The 17,182-nt window shown below is 49.8% G+C and overlaps 2 protein-coding genes across 6 annotated transcripts in view; one reads left to right on the forward strand and one right to left on the reverse strand.

Moving 5' to 3' along the window:
* The window catches only part of Tango2 (transport and golgi organization 2 homolog), a 37,585-nt gene extending 27,202 nt beyond the window's left edge, over nt 1-10,383 (reverse strand). The window contains exon 1 of one of the 2 annotated variants that reach the window (XM_027924286.2): nt 10,338-10,383. The gene's annotated coding sequence lies outside the window, so the exon portion shown is untranslated. Of the gene's footprint in view, nt 1-9,359; nt 9,818-10,337 lie in introns of those variants that run through there. The other variant, XM_027924287.3, reaches the window with a different exon arrangement.
* Nucleotides 10,384-13,601: 3,218 nt separating this feature from the next.
* The window catches only part of Arvcf (ARVCF delta catenin family member), a 49,404-nt gene continuing 45,823 nt past the window's right edge, over nt 13,602-17,182 (forward strand). For 3 of the 4 annotated variants that reach the window (XM_027924290.2, XM_027924292.2, XM_071617809.1), the window contains exon 1: nt 13,602-13,760. The gene's annotated coding sequence lies outside the window, so the exon portion shown is untranslated. Of the gene's footprint in view, nt 13,761-15,784; nt 15,877-17,182 lie in introns of all 4 variants that reach the window. The other variant, XM_071617804.1, reaches the window with a different exon arrangement.

Here is a 17,182-nt window from a genome sequence, read left to right on the forward strand (position 1 = left end):
AGTGCTCCCACCTGCAGCTGGATCAGTCCAGGGTGACCATGTGTGCAATACAGGGATAGCTCAGCAGGCCTAGGCTGTCCATACCCTACATACTCCAAAGAAGGCTCTGGCCTTGTACATCTCCCAGGAAGTATCTATCCTCTAATCCTCTGGAATATCCTGTCCAGCAAGAGTATCCTTATTCAACTGGAGCCTTGGGCAATACCAGATAATCTATGCTAACAATGTGACTTATGGTGAGGGTCCTAGGACACATTGTATCAGCTCAACCTCTGGAGGGGTTGAAAAGGAAGTAAGGTCAACCATACAGGCTGGCAGTCAATCAAGCTAAATAACCAACCCCCAATAAAAATCTGAGGACACCAAGGCTGGGGTAGGCTTCTCTATTAGCAACACTCCACATGTTTTCACACGTGGCTGCTGAGAGAAATAAACATGTACACACAACTCCACTAGGAGATGGCAACTGGAAGCTGGAAGCTGGTGCCTGGTCCTCCTAGATACTGCTCTCTGTACCTTTTCCATTGCTAATTTTAGTGGGTGTCTTTCCTTGTAGTAAATAATACCCAGTCAGGTGTAATTGGAGGCAGGTGTAATTGGACTGGGCTAGGCTGGGCCCAGAGAGCAGACTGTCCAGAGTGGAGCCTGTTGGTGGGCTCTGAGGTCCAGCCCCTCCCTCATGAGAAGTACAGTGAAGTCAGTATCTCACAAGATAGATAGATGGGGGAGGTGGGGATTCAGGAAACAAAGAGCCACTGTGCCTCAGCCCAATGTGCTCACCTCTGTGCCTTCACCCTTCACCCTTCATCACAGTGACCCTGATTGTGCTGGTCCCTGTTCATTTTTAGAACTTTCCAGGTAGTTTTTTTTTTTAACCTTTATTTTATTTATTTTTTTATTTTTTTATGTGGTGCTGAGGATCAAACCCAGGGCTTTGCAAGTGCTAGGCAAATGTTCTAACGCTAAGCCACAACCCCAGCCCCCAGGAAGTATTTTTTAAAAGACCTATAACTCACAAGGATTGGCTTTTTAGGTAACACCATCATAGTTTGAAAAACATTGCCTGGTAGTTATATGCAGCAAAGTAGAGTCTGTGTGAGTTGTGGAACATGGCATCAAAAGGAAGCCATGTCAAGGAGACTCCAGGGTGCACTGTTTAGGCCACTGCTGGAGCCAGCTGCCATGCTGACAGGGCTTAGCTCTCTGGTTTTCTTTGCAGAGCAGCCTAGGTCACAGTAAGGATCCATTTGAGGTTCACAGTGAGCATGAAGTGGACTGTGACTAGCCTTTCTGAGTTCTGAGTCCTCTAGTGAATCACTGAAGCTAAGGGTGGCTCTGGGGTCTTTCAACAGCACTGTCACAGTGACCCCACAGGGCGAAGGCACAATGGCTCACAGAGGTGAGCACACTGGGCTAAGGCTACACAGTGGCTCCTCATGAGGGGCTGGACCTCAGAGCCCACCAATAGGCTTCACTCTGGGCAGTCTGCTCTCTGGGCCCAGCCCAGCCCTGCTGATTTACACCTGCCTCCAGTGAAACATCACCCTAGAGGTATTCACAGGCCCAGAAAGCTCTGTTACTGAAGCCTGCCACTGATCATGGGTTACCTGACTGGGCAAGGCCCAAGCAGAAACACAATTGCCCTACACAGTCAAATCACCCAAGTAACTTGGGGGCAGGGGGCAGGGGACACCTGGTATATGGCTCTCTGGGGGTGGAGGCCAGTCCAGGACCCATTACAGGGAACTGGGCAGGAAATTTTTATGTGACTGGGTATTATAAGCTATATCCTTTTTGCTTCCCCACTTTATTCACATTAATTTTTTGCCTTTAGTGTGCTTATAGAAAATTAGAGAGTCTTTTTTTTTTTTTAAAGAGAGAGTGAGAATTTTTTAATATTTATTTTTTAGTTCTCGGCAGACACAATATCTTTGTATGTGGTGCTGAGGATCGAACCCGGGCTGCACGCATGCCAGGCGAGCGCGCTACTGCTTGAGCCACATCCCCAGCCCAAAATTAGAGTCTTAAGCAAGAGTTTAGTGACAAATTTTGTAAGCAAAGTTACATTCCATCTCTAAGTCAAATTTGTCAGTTCTTTCAGTATTTACAAAGCATACATTCTTTTTGTTTCTTTTTCATTTTTCTTTTTAAGTAATTGTCTTGTACATGAGAATCTCTCCTCCCCCAAAGTCCTGGTGCACCCTCTAAAAGAGACACATAGCTCTATGCTCAAACAGACCTGCCTGCCTGCCTGCCTCCCAGGGCACACAGTGACCTGGCAGACATGTAAGAAATGCATGCACATATATGTCATGAGGCTCTATGTCTGAGGAAAGTCAAGTTCCTCTTACTCAGATGAGATGACAAAGGAAGATCCTGTGACAGTCAACACCACCCCAATAGAACACTCCAGCTCTCTACGGGCTGCCATTGGCCACAGGGCCACCCCATCTCCAGCCACCTCACCATTAACCAAAGTCCAGGTACTATGGCTGGCACCAGCGAGTTGGTGCTGGGCCAGGCATTCTGCTTTCCTGCAGTGTCCAGCCCCCACCGAAACAAATGCCCAAAGAACATGTGTAGTTTGTGTTCAGGGAGGCCTGGGAATAAACCTGCTTGGTTTACTCACTGCCTCTACTGACCCTGCCAGGGAGGTCCCAGAGATGGTCACCAAGACTGAACCCTGAGTGCTGCCAGAGCCCATGCAGGAACATGGTACAGGTCACTCTCAGGGAGAAAACCCCCCAGTGCTTTCTACCCACACCTGGGAGTCCCTGAGCATACCCAGGCCCTGGGCTAGAAGGATATGCAAGATGTGAATGGAAAGAAAGAGCCCCCTTCATATTGCAGCCAAGGACTTCCCATCCTCTAAGAACACCAGTGGAAGTCTTCCCAGAATCATGGTTCAAATTCTCCTGGCCTAACAACCTGTAATTCTGCAAAACAAGAAGAACACATCTTGGATTTGGCTCAAGTTATTCTTGGTGCATGGTGCTGGCTAAAAGGAACAGAGCTTTCAGGCATTCCTGGCCTATATGCTGATAATGCTTTTAAGAACTTTCCCAACATGCAATGTACTATCTGCCCACCAACTGCCTCTGACATCAACTCCCCTTGGCACCCTGGGTCAAGCCTTCCTTCTCTCTTGGAATTCTCAGAGGAATCAGCAGGGCCTTTTCTTCCTAAAGGCCTAGTGGAAATAGGCTAAACCACTTCTCTGAGGAGGACAAGAATCTCCAGGGGAGCCAAGCCCCAAATCTCACTCCATGCATTGTCTAAAAAGAGTACAACAAGAAAATGACACAGACAGACCTGCTCAAAGACTTGGCCACATGCCAAGAGCACATGGCAATGATGGCAGTCACTCTTACAAGAGCCATATGAAGATAAGGCCCATCACTCTGACAAAGGTCCACTAGACGGAGTGATCAGAGGGACCCAAGGACCATGTCAACGGGGCTTTGCAGTCACACATGAAAGGCTTCAACACTGCAGGATATGGTTTAGCCTAGAGAGGAATCAAAGCCACCCTCCCTGTGCACTACAGACCCAATCTGCCAGCAGGCAATAGGCATCACACACTGACCAAGCTGGCCAACCACCCCACTGACCAGCATCACCTCCTCTGGCATTTCACCAATAGCCCGTTCCACCCTATTCGCTTGCATTCGCTGCAAGCTTGTCCATCCACTCCATTTAGCTTCTTCATGTCAAGTCCAAGACTCCACATCTCTGGCTGCCACAACTGGCAGCTCTGTAGAGCCAGTGGGGACTACAGTTGTTGCTCCCATTGCCTGGGCTATACAGGAGCACATACCTGCTGGAAACATTTTTCTAATGACACATCAGGCAGAAGACCCACCTGGAGGGCTATGTGTGCTGTCATAGGTTTCTCAGCAAGCACTCACACACATGTACAAACAAATAGGTTATATTCTATAAGCAGACCTGGCCATCTGTCCCCAAATGTCCAGTGACAACAGGTATGCAGTGGCAGGAAATGCTCTCACCATGGTTCCATTGGCAATTCCCAGTGGCTGAGAGTTTTAAGACTGTTAGCCACCTGTCTGCCCTTGCCCATAGATCACCAATTTGGGTACTGACTCCTGGGACTTTGTCTCATGGACTTACAGTGCAGCTGGCAGGATATGGGCATCCACACACCTGTTCCATAACCTGCAACTGCTTTCACCTGTCTATCCCCTGCCTTCCAGCTTTGCCTGCAAGGCTGCCTATCAAAAATGGTCTTATCATATGGCAAATTTCCTAACCACAGTGGTTGTGTCCCATTCTATTACATAAGACCCTATCTGCCCCCAAACTGAGAACCCTTTTTTCCTGACTTCCTTGTATAGGCTTAGCTCTTGAATCTGCCCTGTCTGCTTGTATAGATAGTATGAGGCAAGGATATACCCACATTTCCCTAATGCACAGCCACTACTCTGCAGGTAGGTCATTGGGCCATCCCGTCTGCCCCACCTCAGTCATACCCTAGACTCCTGGTCTCTCAGGGCCCTGCATATGTCACAGGGTCTCAAATGCTACAGTAGTTTTACCTTAGCTCCAGGGCATACTCTGGTGTCTGAAAAGCAAGTCTCCTTTAGCTATTCCTGGAAGCTAGCTTAAGTGTGTCCCCAAACTCAGGGTTCCTGTGTTGGGAATTTGGTCCTTAGTGGTGCTGGGTGGTGGTGGAACCTTTAACAAATGGCTCCTGCCAAGCATGGTGGCCCATGCTTGTAATCCCAGCAACTTGGGAGGCTGAGGCAGGAGAATCCCAAGTTCAAAGTCAGCCTCAGCAATTTAGCAAGGCCCAAACCAACTTATTGAGACCTGGTCTCCAAGAAAAAGTAAAAAGGGTAGAAAAGATGGTGGAATGAGATGGACATCATTACCCTAAGTACATTTATGAAGATATGAATGGTATAAATCTACTTTGTATACAACCAGAGACATGAAAAATTGTGCTCTATGTGTAATATGAATTGAAATGCATTCTGCTGTCATATATAACAAATTTGAATTAAAAAAAGAAAAACTCTAAAAAGGAAGTAGCCTGTTAAAGCACAAGGAACATGTCTCATACTGATTACACAAATTTTAATTGCTTCAGTGACAGCTCTAATTGTCAAACAGCAAAAACAGTTCTTAAATACAAAAACTGTATTGTGAAATAAGATTAAAAAATATTTAAGAGAAAAAAAAAGTAAAAAAAAAAAAAAAAAAAGCTGGGAATATGGCTCAGTGTTTAAGCGCCCCTAGGATCAATTCCAAGTACCAAAAAGAAAAAAGTCTCCTTATGTCACTGAGGACACTGTCTTTGAAAGAGATTATGGTGGTTCTTATGACCCTGAGCCCTTAAAAGATCAAGTTATTATATAAGTGCAAGCCCAATCCCTGAATCCCTTTCTGGCCTCCAATTTGGCTATGTGTTTGCTTGCTCCCACACATGCTCCTGCCATTTCAATCTGCCCTGAGGTTATATAGCCAGACAGTTCTTGCCAGAGGCTGCTATTTTAGCACCCAAAACTATGTACTATAAACCTATTTTCTTTATAAAGTTAGCCTTTCAAGTCAAGTATTTCACTATAGTTATGAAAAACAGACTAATACAACAGAATATTCTAAAACCCTGATGGATCATTTCATGCCCCACCCTCTGCTGGCCATGCCAAGAGCTGTGCCAACCTGGAATTTTTTTTCTTTTTTTGTAGTGCCTTGAATCCAGGGTCTTGCACACTACATAAGCATTCCATCGCTGAAATAGACCTACAGCCCCAACATCCTGGAACTTGAAGCAAGTCTGTGTCCTTCCAAAATAGTGTCTCTACCCTGGAGCAATATGTAGTGGAAGACAGCAACAAGCTCAGCTCCTGAGGTAGCAGGGAGACCCAGCTAGGAGAAAGCTTATCACCTCAGTCATTTGTCCAGAGGCCAGAAATAATCAAGACCCATAGGGACAGAAGCAAGGCAGAGCCACCTAGTCTCTGGGACAGCTGGGGGACATGAGGGAGATACATGAGTGTGGGTGATAGCTTCCATGTCCTGGCATGGATGGTTATTTCCTGACTAGGATCCCTTTGTAGAATCCATCTAGCTAGATGCCAAGAACTTGTGTGTTCTCAATAGGTGTATTTCATGGCAGGAAAAAGAGTAATTTTCCAGTCCCAAAAGCTGCCATCAGAACTGATGAAAGTTTGCACACCTTGCCCTCTTCACCCTGCTAGTGCTGGCAGAAAAGGTGAGGGAGACAGGAAGGTGGGGATAGCTTAAGGTGAGCTGCCTGCACATAGGAGACTGGACAAGAACAGATCAGCCCTGGTAAAAAACACCTTGGTAGAGGATGGAGCAGCTGGGCTATCTTTCAACAACACTGTTTACCTATCACCCTGTGGCCCTTGAGGTGACAAGGAACACTTCCCTTTGTCAGCTAAAAAGGCAAAGAGGGCACGTGGCACAAGGGAAAAGTGCAGAATCAGGATGCAGCAATGACAGATGCAAGAATACACACACAAGGGAACAGAGATATTTTTACTTAGACACAGGGTCAGTACACATGGAAAAGTGGGGTTCACAGTTCCCAGCAAGATGGTCTTACCAGAGATGCATGTATCAAGACTCTGGACAGAGGTTATCTGAGCCCCACAACAAGCTGACCCACTTAATTTACACCAAGTAGTTTACAACATGTAGGGAGTATGTTTTACAGCTATCCAAACTCTGGAGAGGCCAAGAAAAGGTCAGAGTCCCAGAGACTTCTAGAGAGCAACTTAGCAGAGCTAAGCAGCCAGGTACCTAACTCCACTAACTGCCTAACTGCAATGGCATGGCTGTCACTGTCAGCTGTGGCATCTCCTGGGGTGGAGTTGCTCTATTGGTAGGACAGGACAGACACAGACATGTGATATTATGTGATATGGGCTTCCAGCAGCAGCCAACAAAGGAGGTAAACACACACAGAAAAGTGTCACTGTTCCTGGGACCTTGGCTGAGAAAGCCCTGACATCCTGAAATCCTCTGAGTGGCCAATCCATAGCAACACCCTACTCTCCTCTCATAACAGCAGTAAGAGCTCAACAAGCTACACTTTCTCATTTTAGCTATTACATGGCATTTTACCATGACAGATTTTCTACAGTGATACTCTCCCCTCAGATCTTTGCAATGTTTTAAGGACATTTTTCAGCCTTACATCATGATGTCATTCTCCTTTCATAGTTTAAAGGAGCAACACAAATAAGACACATCATGGTCATGATACAAAGCTTTGGACACAGAGTGACCCTTGCATCTCATACTTCTGGCAGGATACCTGGCTTCCCCACAACAGAAAGACAGGCTCAGCATTAAGGTAGTCCTTATGGCCTACGTGGTGTGTAAAAAAAAAAAAAAGAAGAAGAAGAAAAAAGAAAAGAGGACATTCTTAACTGCTCAAAAAGGACAAAAGCTAGCACTTAAAAGCAAGCATGTCCAGGCCCTGTAGTCTGTAATCCCAGCAATTCGAGGCCAGGATTCCAAGTTCAAGGTCATCCTCAGCAGCTTAGCAAGACCCTTCCAAAATAAAAAATAAAAAGGGCTATGATGTAGCTCAGTGGCAGAGAACATCCATCCCCAGTATGCAAAAATGCACAAAGCAGAGCACGGTGGCATATGCTATAATCCTAGCTCCTTGGGAGGCAAGACTATAAGTTCAAGTCTAGTCCAAGCAACTTAGTGAGACTCTGTCTCTAAAAAGGGGGGACAGGGGCTGGGGATGTGGCTCAAGTGGTAACGTGCCTGCCTGGCATGCGCAAGGCACTGGGTTCGATCCTCAACACCACATAAAAATAAAGATATTGTATCCACCTAAAAAAACTTTTTTTTTAATATTTTATTTTTTTTAATATTTATTTATTTTTTTAGTTCTCGGCGGACACATCATCTTTGTTTGTATGTGGTGCTGAGGATCGAACCCGGGCCGCACGCATGCCAGGCGAGCGCGCTATCGCTTGAGCCACATCCCCAGCCCGTAAAAAAACTTTTAAAAATAAATATGTTTAAAAAAAATAAAAAGGGGGGACAGGGCTGGGGGCTGTAGCTCAGTGGCAGAGCACTTGCCTAGCATGTTTGAGGCACTGGGTTTGTTAGCACACATAAAAAACAAACAAAATAAAGGCATTCTGCACATATACAACTACAAAAAAATAAATTTTAAAAAGGGGAGTGAGGAAGTGGTGCTAAGAATGTAGTTTAGAGGTACAGTGCTCCTGACTTCAATCCCCAGTACCACAAAAAATAAAAATAAAAAATGGTTAATATGATACTTGTCAATGCACTTTCAAATGTCAGCAGGTACACCAACCATCCAGGAGATGGAGATCAGCCTTTTTCATTTTTTAAGTGAGCATATATTATTTTTGCAGTCTAAAAAAGGAAATAGAGATGAAGGGGAGGGGAGAATCTGCACCAATAACCTCAAAGAACAGCTCAGTTGGTTCGGAATGACCTTTTTTTCACAGAGCCCATCACCAAACCCCTGGTAAGGACTAACAAATGCCAGACTCACCCATGTTGCTATGATGTGCTGATTGATACACTACCAAAGGATGGACCCCAGTTCTCACCCACCTAGAGTGTCAATGACAAGCATGGTCCCACTTCTAGAAATCCTCCAGACCTCCCTGTCTTACATCATTTCTCTACAGACCCACTCTCTCCACAGACATTCTCAAAAGCAGCACCCGTGGGCAGACATCAGGATGACAGCAGAGATCACCATCTGACACAGAAGGTAGTCATAGGAACCACCATCTGTCATAGAAGGTAGGGACAGACCCAGACCCCACAACATTGCAAGTGATTATATTCATCATGAAACACGATTGGAATAACAATGTACAAGTAAAGACATCAATGAAGCATAGGGGCAGGGCAACCCAGGCAGAGCTGTGGTAGCCAATCATCTTCATTTAGGAAAACGCTATTGTCATCAATCATCAGAGCAGGCAGATGCTCAGACTGAGAGGCCTGCAGTCCAAGGACATGCAAGTAACATGAAAACGTGGAACTGAGAACCCTTGCTATAGGGGCCCAAGGAGGTGAGAATACCAGGATATGTCACCCAGCCCCACCAGGGTGCTGGGATCCTGGGGATCCCAGAGGAGGCAGAGGTTCTGCTGTGCCCATCCCAGTCACTCTCCCCAGTTACTACCACCCCACCAGACAGATCACCTGATTCAGAAGTGCTCCTGGGAGGGGGGGGGGCCAGGAAGAATAGAAGCACTGGGAGCCAGTCCTAGCTCTAAACGACCTTGGAAACTCCACCTGTCCCCTTAGCTTGAATTTTCTTCACTATAAAAAGGGTTGGACTAATAAATACTTACCCGAAAAAGTTACCCAGAGGGTAATTGAGCAAGTGTGAGGATACATTCCTAAGCACCACGCAGCTGCCTCTTATTGCTGCCATCACAACTGTCTCATGGAAGATGGCTGAGTCCAGAGTGGTAGCAAAATAGCAGTCAGCGGGTCCAGAAAGGTATGAAAGACCTGGCCCATGCTAAGCATGGGCTGTTCCATTGGATAAAGAGGCTCCAGAGGCTCAGGGACTTATCCAAGGGTAGAAAGTTCACTCCAAAGCTGTGACCCAGAAGGAAGCCAAGGAGTATGGGAGAGGTGCTGGTCCTCTGTGTCCATTGCCCAAGAGAATACAGGCCTAGTCCAGCAGTGGGACCAGGCCTGGTGTGGGTGAAGTCCTGCCCAGTCCACACCCCTGACTTCCAGGTAGGGTTGAGGTGGGGGTTTAACTATTCAAGACACCCCCGGGAAAAGGCCGCATCCAGGCACTGGGATGACCCAGCACTTGCTACTTACTCTAAAGGGGCAACAGCTGTCATCCTGCTGTGGCGCGATAGCATGGGGGATGGGCCAGCGTGACTCGGCTTCAGAGTAGTCCCTGACGCTGGCTGAGGCCGCAGCCTACCACTCTGCCGCGACCACGAAGCTCCACACCCCACCAATCTCAGCATTCCCTCAGCTAGTTTGCTCCTGTGTGCCAGTGGTCTCAACCTGCACGCTGCAAACGCCTTCCAGTACTGCATGGGATGCTTTCGTTGGCCAGGGTGGTCTGGTCTCCCTGGACCCAACAGAATCCCTGAGCCAGGCCGCCAGATTTCCGCACTACGCCTTGGAAAAGGGAAACTGAGGCACGGCGAAGAAGTGCAGCCCGCCTAGCCCTGGTGCAGCCTGCCTCGCCCTGGTGCAGCTCGGTCCCACCGTAGCCCCAAGAACCCTGAGTCCCCGATCCCCGGTCGACCCCGCAGGGAGCAGTGTTGTCCAGGCCAAGTCGCCTGCCGCGCACTCACCGCCTCCGCCGCCGCCGCAGCCGCCGCCGACTTCCGGGTACCGCGCCCGCGCGGCACAGTAGCCAGCTCAAGCCCCGCCCCACCCTCTGCCAGTGCACTTAGTCATTGGACTAGGAGATGAGGGGCGGAGTAGAGCACCTAAGAGCAGGGCCCAGTTGGCTCTTCGCGCTGTCGCTCAAGGGCTGCAGTAGAGCTGCGTCAAGTCTGGAAGCTGTGCTGGCGTCTGAGCGCCACGTAACCCCATGGTCTTGCTGGTCTCCAGGGCTCCTCAGCCAGCTGAGGTGTCTTCGGAAAATCGAATGTCCAGTGACCCTGTGCCCTCGCGGACACCATGTCACCTGTCCACCCTGCTCTCCTTCCTGGAAGGGGACAGGGATGCTCGCTTGCAGACCGCCCCCCTCTGACTTGGTCCTAGTCTTCCAATCCCTGTCCCCTAAACCCGACCTCTGGACTCATCCATGCTCGGTTCTAGACATCCTCTTCGCTTTCCCGCTCCAGTTTGCTTCTCTAGCCTCTGCCCCTCTCCCCACTGCAGCCCTAACTCCTGATGTTCCTTCATCAGGACACAGCCCAGACCCTTGACCAGGCCATTCAGCCACACCTGAGCTACTAAAGCTTTTGAGCCCCCATGTGGGCTGTTCTTCTGCAGGTCCAGGCCTCAAGGATGAGTGGCTGGCCCAGCTTGAGCTGTACCAGGTGAGCAGATGGGAACTCACTGGAGCTAGTCTCAAAAGGATAGAGACATTCCCTGGGGCTTCCTGTCCCCAGTATTCTCAGAGGTATAGCAGGGGCCTGAGCACTGCATAGGTAGAGAGTCAAGGACCAAAGGCCCAGGGCCTGCCCCAAAGTGAGTGTTCAACAAACCATGACAGCTACATTAAGAATACTGACAATGTGTTAAGAACTCTAAACCCAGTGCCTTAGTCTACGGGTTTTTAATATATATATATATATATATATATATATATATATATATATATTTTTTTTTTTTTTTTCTTCTTTAATGTAGTGCTGAGGATCGAATCCAGAGCCTCACAAGTGCTAGGCAAGCACTCTGCCATTGAGCTACAGCCCTAGCCCTCAGTCCACAATTCTTATTCACCCAGTTTACAGACATGAACACTGAGCAGTTATGCCATCCAGTTGAAGTCAAAATGGTGACTGGATTATACCCACTGGCCTGTGTTGAAGACCCTGATGTCCTGACCCTGACTTGGAGCACTGACACCCTATGGAAAACTGCAGCTCAGAGAAGCAAAGGCAATAATCTAACCCAGAACCACCCAACAGCACATTCTGCCCAGCTGTCTAGCTCTTGTTAACTGTATGCCTCAGGAACCTATAGAAGCCTTTCAGAGAACTCCAGACATTCTAGGACTCATGGCCAGTAGGTGGCAGACCTATCCAGACATGCAGCTCCCTTCCTATAGAACAGCAGCAGCACAATCCTGTTTGGCTAGTGCCAGCGATCTCCCTCTGAGCTGCCAGACCATACTAAGATATAGTGATGTTGAACAAGCAGGATCTGGGTCTTATAAATGAGTGTAAGGAGGAGGTGGTACGTGACTATGAGGTCATCACAAGAAGGGCTCCAGGAGTAGCAGGGTCTGATGTCCTTGAAGAGATGCCCTGTGACAGACTTATTAAATCTCCCATAAGGAATAAACCAAACACTCTCTGCCCAGCTACATAGCATCTGACTCAAGATGTTACCCACAGTGCAGCTCCACAGGAAGAGAGCTACATTGTTCACAGGGGCTCTTGAGTTCCAGGGGGTGATCCCTCATTCTGCATCCCCACCCCCAGCTGCAAACAGCATTCCTATGCCTAGATGCCAAATGGCTTTCACATCAAATGGCAAAAACAATGGATTGGTAGTGGCTGTGTCATGCTGAAATTGATTTATTATGACTGCCAGGACTCAGGGGGACCCAATGGTGGTACCAGTGGTGAGTTTTTGACCCAGGCCACTTCCTTTGTTCTGACCAAGCAACTTGGGTAAACAACTGGAGTCTCCAAATAGTTGGATTATTGTCTGGATTAGATCTAAGTGTACTTCCATTAGTCCTGTCTGCAGGTAAATTTGCTCCTCTCATGGTCTTGGGGAATACAAGGAACCCAGGAACTAGTCATCTCCAGATTCATCAGGGTAGGAAAGGTTTAGAACCAAATATGAGCCAGGTTCACTGACTCACTCTCCACAAACTAGCCCCACTGGATAACATTCCTGTTGGTTCCCCTGAAACCACAAAGGTAAGTGGAGCTGGCCTAGGGTTATCACTGCAGGGAGGAGGTTGGTGCTCTGTATGGGACGGGAAAATAAGACTTGTGCTGATCTCAGCAGGAGGTAGCCAAAGTCCCACAATGTTCCTTTATCACTCCAGGTAATACAGGAGAAAGGGGCACCAGGATGGAGTGAGAAGAAACAAAACACCCCATACCCGGGCTGAGAGTTGTGTAGAGGCCACCAGGAGGTGAAAAGGGGGGTCACAGAGGAACAGCAGGATGGTGAAAGCCCAAGGGGTCTGTAGATCAAAGCCTGGTGGGGGAGGTAGTTTACCAAGGACTCCGTTCCTGCCCTCTTCCACTCCACAGCCTCACTAAGCCAAGAACGCAACTCCGTCTGGGCTGCAGGTGCCGTGGGGCGGTGAGAGTGGGAGAGTTCCAGATCCCGAAGTCGGACAACTAAACCCATCATCTAAAGCAAGAACCTCTCTGAGCCTCGTTTTTTTGTCCCTAAAATGTAAATAAAATGAGGTAAGTAGCAGAACTCTCCCTCACCGATTATGTGAGGGATACAATTAGACGGTAGTAGAAGGGATCTGAGCGCAGCGCCCAGCGCTGGAGGATACCTGCGAACTAGGGTTGGTGATGGACACAACACTGCCGGAGTGTAGGGAAGAGTCGCCGGCCGTGCCCAATCCCCGCTTTCGAGGCCGGACAATCTGAGAACGTCCTCAGAAGACGGCCTGGAGGGGGCAGTCCCGAGCCCCTGGCCGCCACCGCAATGTTCCAGGCAGGTGCCGGGGCCTCGGCCTCTCCGCGAGGGGGCCGGTCGTTGGCCACACTGACAACCTCGAGGGCCAATGGTAAACCGTCTTCTCTGTGCAACGGTCCAATCGGCATGGGCTGCCGGGCTTCTCGACCAATGGGAAAATTCTCAGATGGGGCGGGGCAGAGGGTCGAGTCGCGGGCCTGGGCAGCTTTGCGCACGATCCGCGCGAGGGGCGGGGAGGGTGGCTGACGGGCTGAGCGCTGGGCCGGGGAGGGAGGGGTCTGCTCCTGCACCGGCTCAAGTTGCGGCCCTGTGGACCGCGACCCTCGCAGCGCCCTGGCAACGCCTCTCCCCGCGCGCCTAAAGACCCAGGGAAGCTCGACTGGAGGCGGAGACCGCGTTGCGGAGCCGCCCACGCTGCGCTCCAGGTAAGCTCAAGCCGGTGGGCGGGGTCGGGAACCCGGGGCTGGGGAGGAGGTTTGGAAATTCACGTCCGGCTGTGCTGAGGCGGGGTCTGGGACCTGGGGTGCGAATAGGACAGGAGGAATGGGTTCCTGGGCCCTGAGTCCAGGTGCACGCGAGAGCGGGATTGGGGGGCGGGGGGGGGGGGCGGTGGCCAGCCCCACCTCACCAGCTTTTTGCTCTCACCGTCGCGCTGGAGTCTCGTGGCCCGCGGGGGCGGGTCCCTTTGTGCGCAGCCTCTGGGCTCTGCCGGACCCGGCCGGGGCGCCCCGCGTCGCGCGCCCCAGCTGAGTGATCCCAGCTCCGCAGCGATGTCCACTCCGAGCGACTACGGCGTCTCGAACCCGGGGCCGGGCGGCTACGGAAACTTTCCAAGGGCCCGAGGGGCGGCGAGGCCGGGGAACTTTCCAGGGGTGGTGTGCCGTAGGGCCTCAGCCTGGCCAAGAGGATGTTCCCGCACCGTGCTGCTGCTGCCGTCTGGGGAATAAGCGAGAGACACCGCTGGGGATCCCTGTCTGGTATCCCGGCCTGGGTCACTTCCCCACGTCATCCCTGCCACCTTCTCTGTCGGACGAAGGTCCTGGTTACTCTGAGTGGTGTGTAATCTGGGATTGCTGAGGAGTTGCCCAGGGCAGGAGTCTAAGTTCCCTGGCTTTCCCATTTTAACTCTTTAATAATTCAGTACTGGGTTACATTTAATCCTTTCTGATTTGTGTTATCTATCAGATTGAATATCGAACTAAAAAACTTTGGCTCCTTCCCTCTAAATTCAGACAAATTCAGACCCCTGGGTGTCAACCTTTAGGGTAGGTAGTCTCTTCCTCGCCCCCCACCTTTCTTATTGGCAACATCCCCAGCCCTTTTTTATTTTTAAATTTTGAGACAGAGTCTCTAAGTTGCTGAGGCTGTCTTTGAACTTGTGATCTTTCTGCCTAAGCCTTCTGAGTTGCTGGATTACAGGCCTCCTCAGGCTTCCTCCACTACACTGGTCTGGTGATATGAGCTAACAATCTCAGGTGGTCATGCACATTCCACATTGTAATGCACACCCCAGAATGTATTAGCCCAGAGGGTGGAGTGATGAGCAAGATGCCTCTCAGGGGAAATCATCACCTGAATACCAGCCAGAGGTACACTGGGAACCTCCAGCCCCTTGGTGACTATAGCCCTTCTGCCTCTACTCCAGGATCCAGGCTGTGGTCATAAAGCTGGTCCATTCAGAGCAGATGCTGCTTATCTTGTGCTCCTTGTATCTTTGGACCTGAGATAGTGTTGGATACCAGAGACAGAGTTCTCTGGTCCAGCATTGTAGAGCCATGTCCAGTCAGTTCCTGAGCAGGTAGTACAGGCTTTGGGATCTGGAAAGGCATAGACTTTTCCCCCATCCTTGTCCCATCCCAACTGAGGTGCCTGCTCTCTGCTGTCCCCTAACTTCATACCTATTTTCTGTTTGGGGTGCACCAGGGCCCCGCATATGACTGAGCACAGAGTATTTACTAAGCACAAGAACTCAAGTCCAAAATTGGTGAGGAGGGTGATCCTGAGAACAGCCTCCCCCTGGGTTTTTCTAGCTGGACTGCCTTTGGGATTTGTGTAGACCCGAGGACCTGCTATCCAAAGCTGGAACTCCATTCAGCCCTTTGTCCTGCTTAAATTCTGTTCTGCTCCCACCACCTGTCACAATTAGACTGCTTGGTTCCCTATGTTAGCTCTGACACCCCCTCTAGAGGTGGACCTTCAAATCTCTTCCAAGTCCCAGAGGCCCTTTGCATTTCTCAACCTCCCTCATGAGAATGGGGCTGCAGCTCTGTTTGTGCTTCACAAGGACTCAGGGTGAGTTCATTTCACACCAAGAGGCCTAGGGGGCACAAGGCAAGCCTGGAGTGGGAGCAGAAGTAATGAGATACCCTGCAAGGAGGAGCCAGGAGCTATGCCAAGGATACCAGGCATGTCTGGCCAGCCCCCACATCTGTCATATTCTCTAACACAGGGGGAGGGGGCAGAGTTTCAGTTGGAGTCAAGGCCCACTCTGCCAGGAATGGAGAATGGAGGAGTCCCTGAGGCAGCACTGCAAGAGACCAGGTAGGCCACAAGAAAGTCTAGAGACTTCCAGACAGTAACTCCTGTTGAGAGACAATTTATGTTCTTTTACAACAGGCTTTCATTAAGGTCAGGATGAGGTTTTAGGCCACTCTGTAAGAACCCCAGAATTAGGAAGATAGAGGGTCAGAGATCCCTTTGTGGACCTTCCAGCTAAGGAGCTCACCTATCAGCCTGTTTCAGGTTGAGAAGATATTTTCAGAATTGGCAGACATACACACACACACAAGTGTCTTCCTTTCTCCACTGAGTCATTCACTGGCCCTTTTCACTGCTTCTGCCCAGTGAGGGGCTGCTGACCTCTTGCAAAGCAACTAGGGGCCAGCCATGGCCACCAGAGGGCAGCTGGGATCATGGTCATGGCAGACAAGACCATCTTCACTCAGTCTCCTTCTAAGGACTAGAACCCTTCCTGAGGTGCCCACCTTGGAGGCCAAAGCTCTGCTTCCTCTGGGCTACTTGTCAAGAATGTGGATCTGGAAAAGAGCCAGAGATCATGGGGCAAGCCCCTTGGTGCCCCTTACACTTGGATGTAGACTCCAGGGCCAAATGGTGGGAACAGTGAAAAATGGAGCCCTGTGCTTGCATGGCCCTGAAAGGCCTCTTTCAGACATGCACCCCAGCCACTTTCCCAAGCCTGGTCCTGTCACCACAGCAGGGTACAGGCATGGGTTGTACCTCAGTGTCCATATGATGTTCTCAGGGTGGTAGCTGCCTAGAGGAACACATTGGTTTTGCTATGGTGGACACCATTGTCATTGGGAAACATGAATCTCCCCTGTTCAGTGGTGGCCAAGGTGTGGTCCATAAATATGCCCACCTTGGTTTCTGGAAGAACATATCCCCAGCTACTTGTATTCAGTTCCACCTCTGCTCACAGAGCAGGTTTGGAGGAGATCTGTTTAGGGCTATAGCCTACCAAGTTCACACTGCAGCCATATAAAGCAAGTTCTCAGACCTATCTGATCTCACTTGGCCATGGGTTTTGTGCCTAGCATGCCCAATCCAGATCCTGTCCCCACTGTGGACTCAGCTTGTGACCATAGGAACTGCCTCATGCAGTTCATATTCTTAGGACTTGTAGCTCATGGTCTGGTTGCATGACTGGTCCTTGCAGCCTGGGCTGGGCTCATGCCCTAGTCTGTGTGTTCTGTTTGGGCCACAGATACTGCATCAGAGCTGTAGACCTTCCCAGGACTGGAGGTGGTTCTGTGGGGAGTGGGCAGGGGCTGGTAGTACCCCAGGGCTTGGCTGTAACTAGGAAGTTTGGTGAGGAGTCCCAGCATGG

The sequence above is a fragment of the Marmota flaviventris genome, chromosome 1, assembly GCF_047511675.1.
Source record: "Marmota flaviventris isolate mMarFla1 chromosome 1, mMarFla1.hap1, whole genome shotgun sequence".
In the NCBI taxonomy this organism is placed as follows: Eukaryota; Metazoa; Chordata; class Mammalia; order Rodentia; family Sciuridae; genus Marmota; species Marmota flaviventris.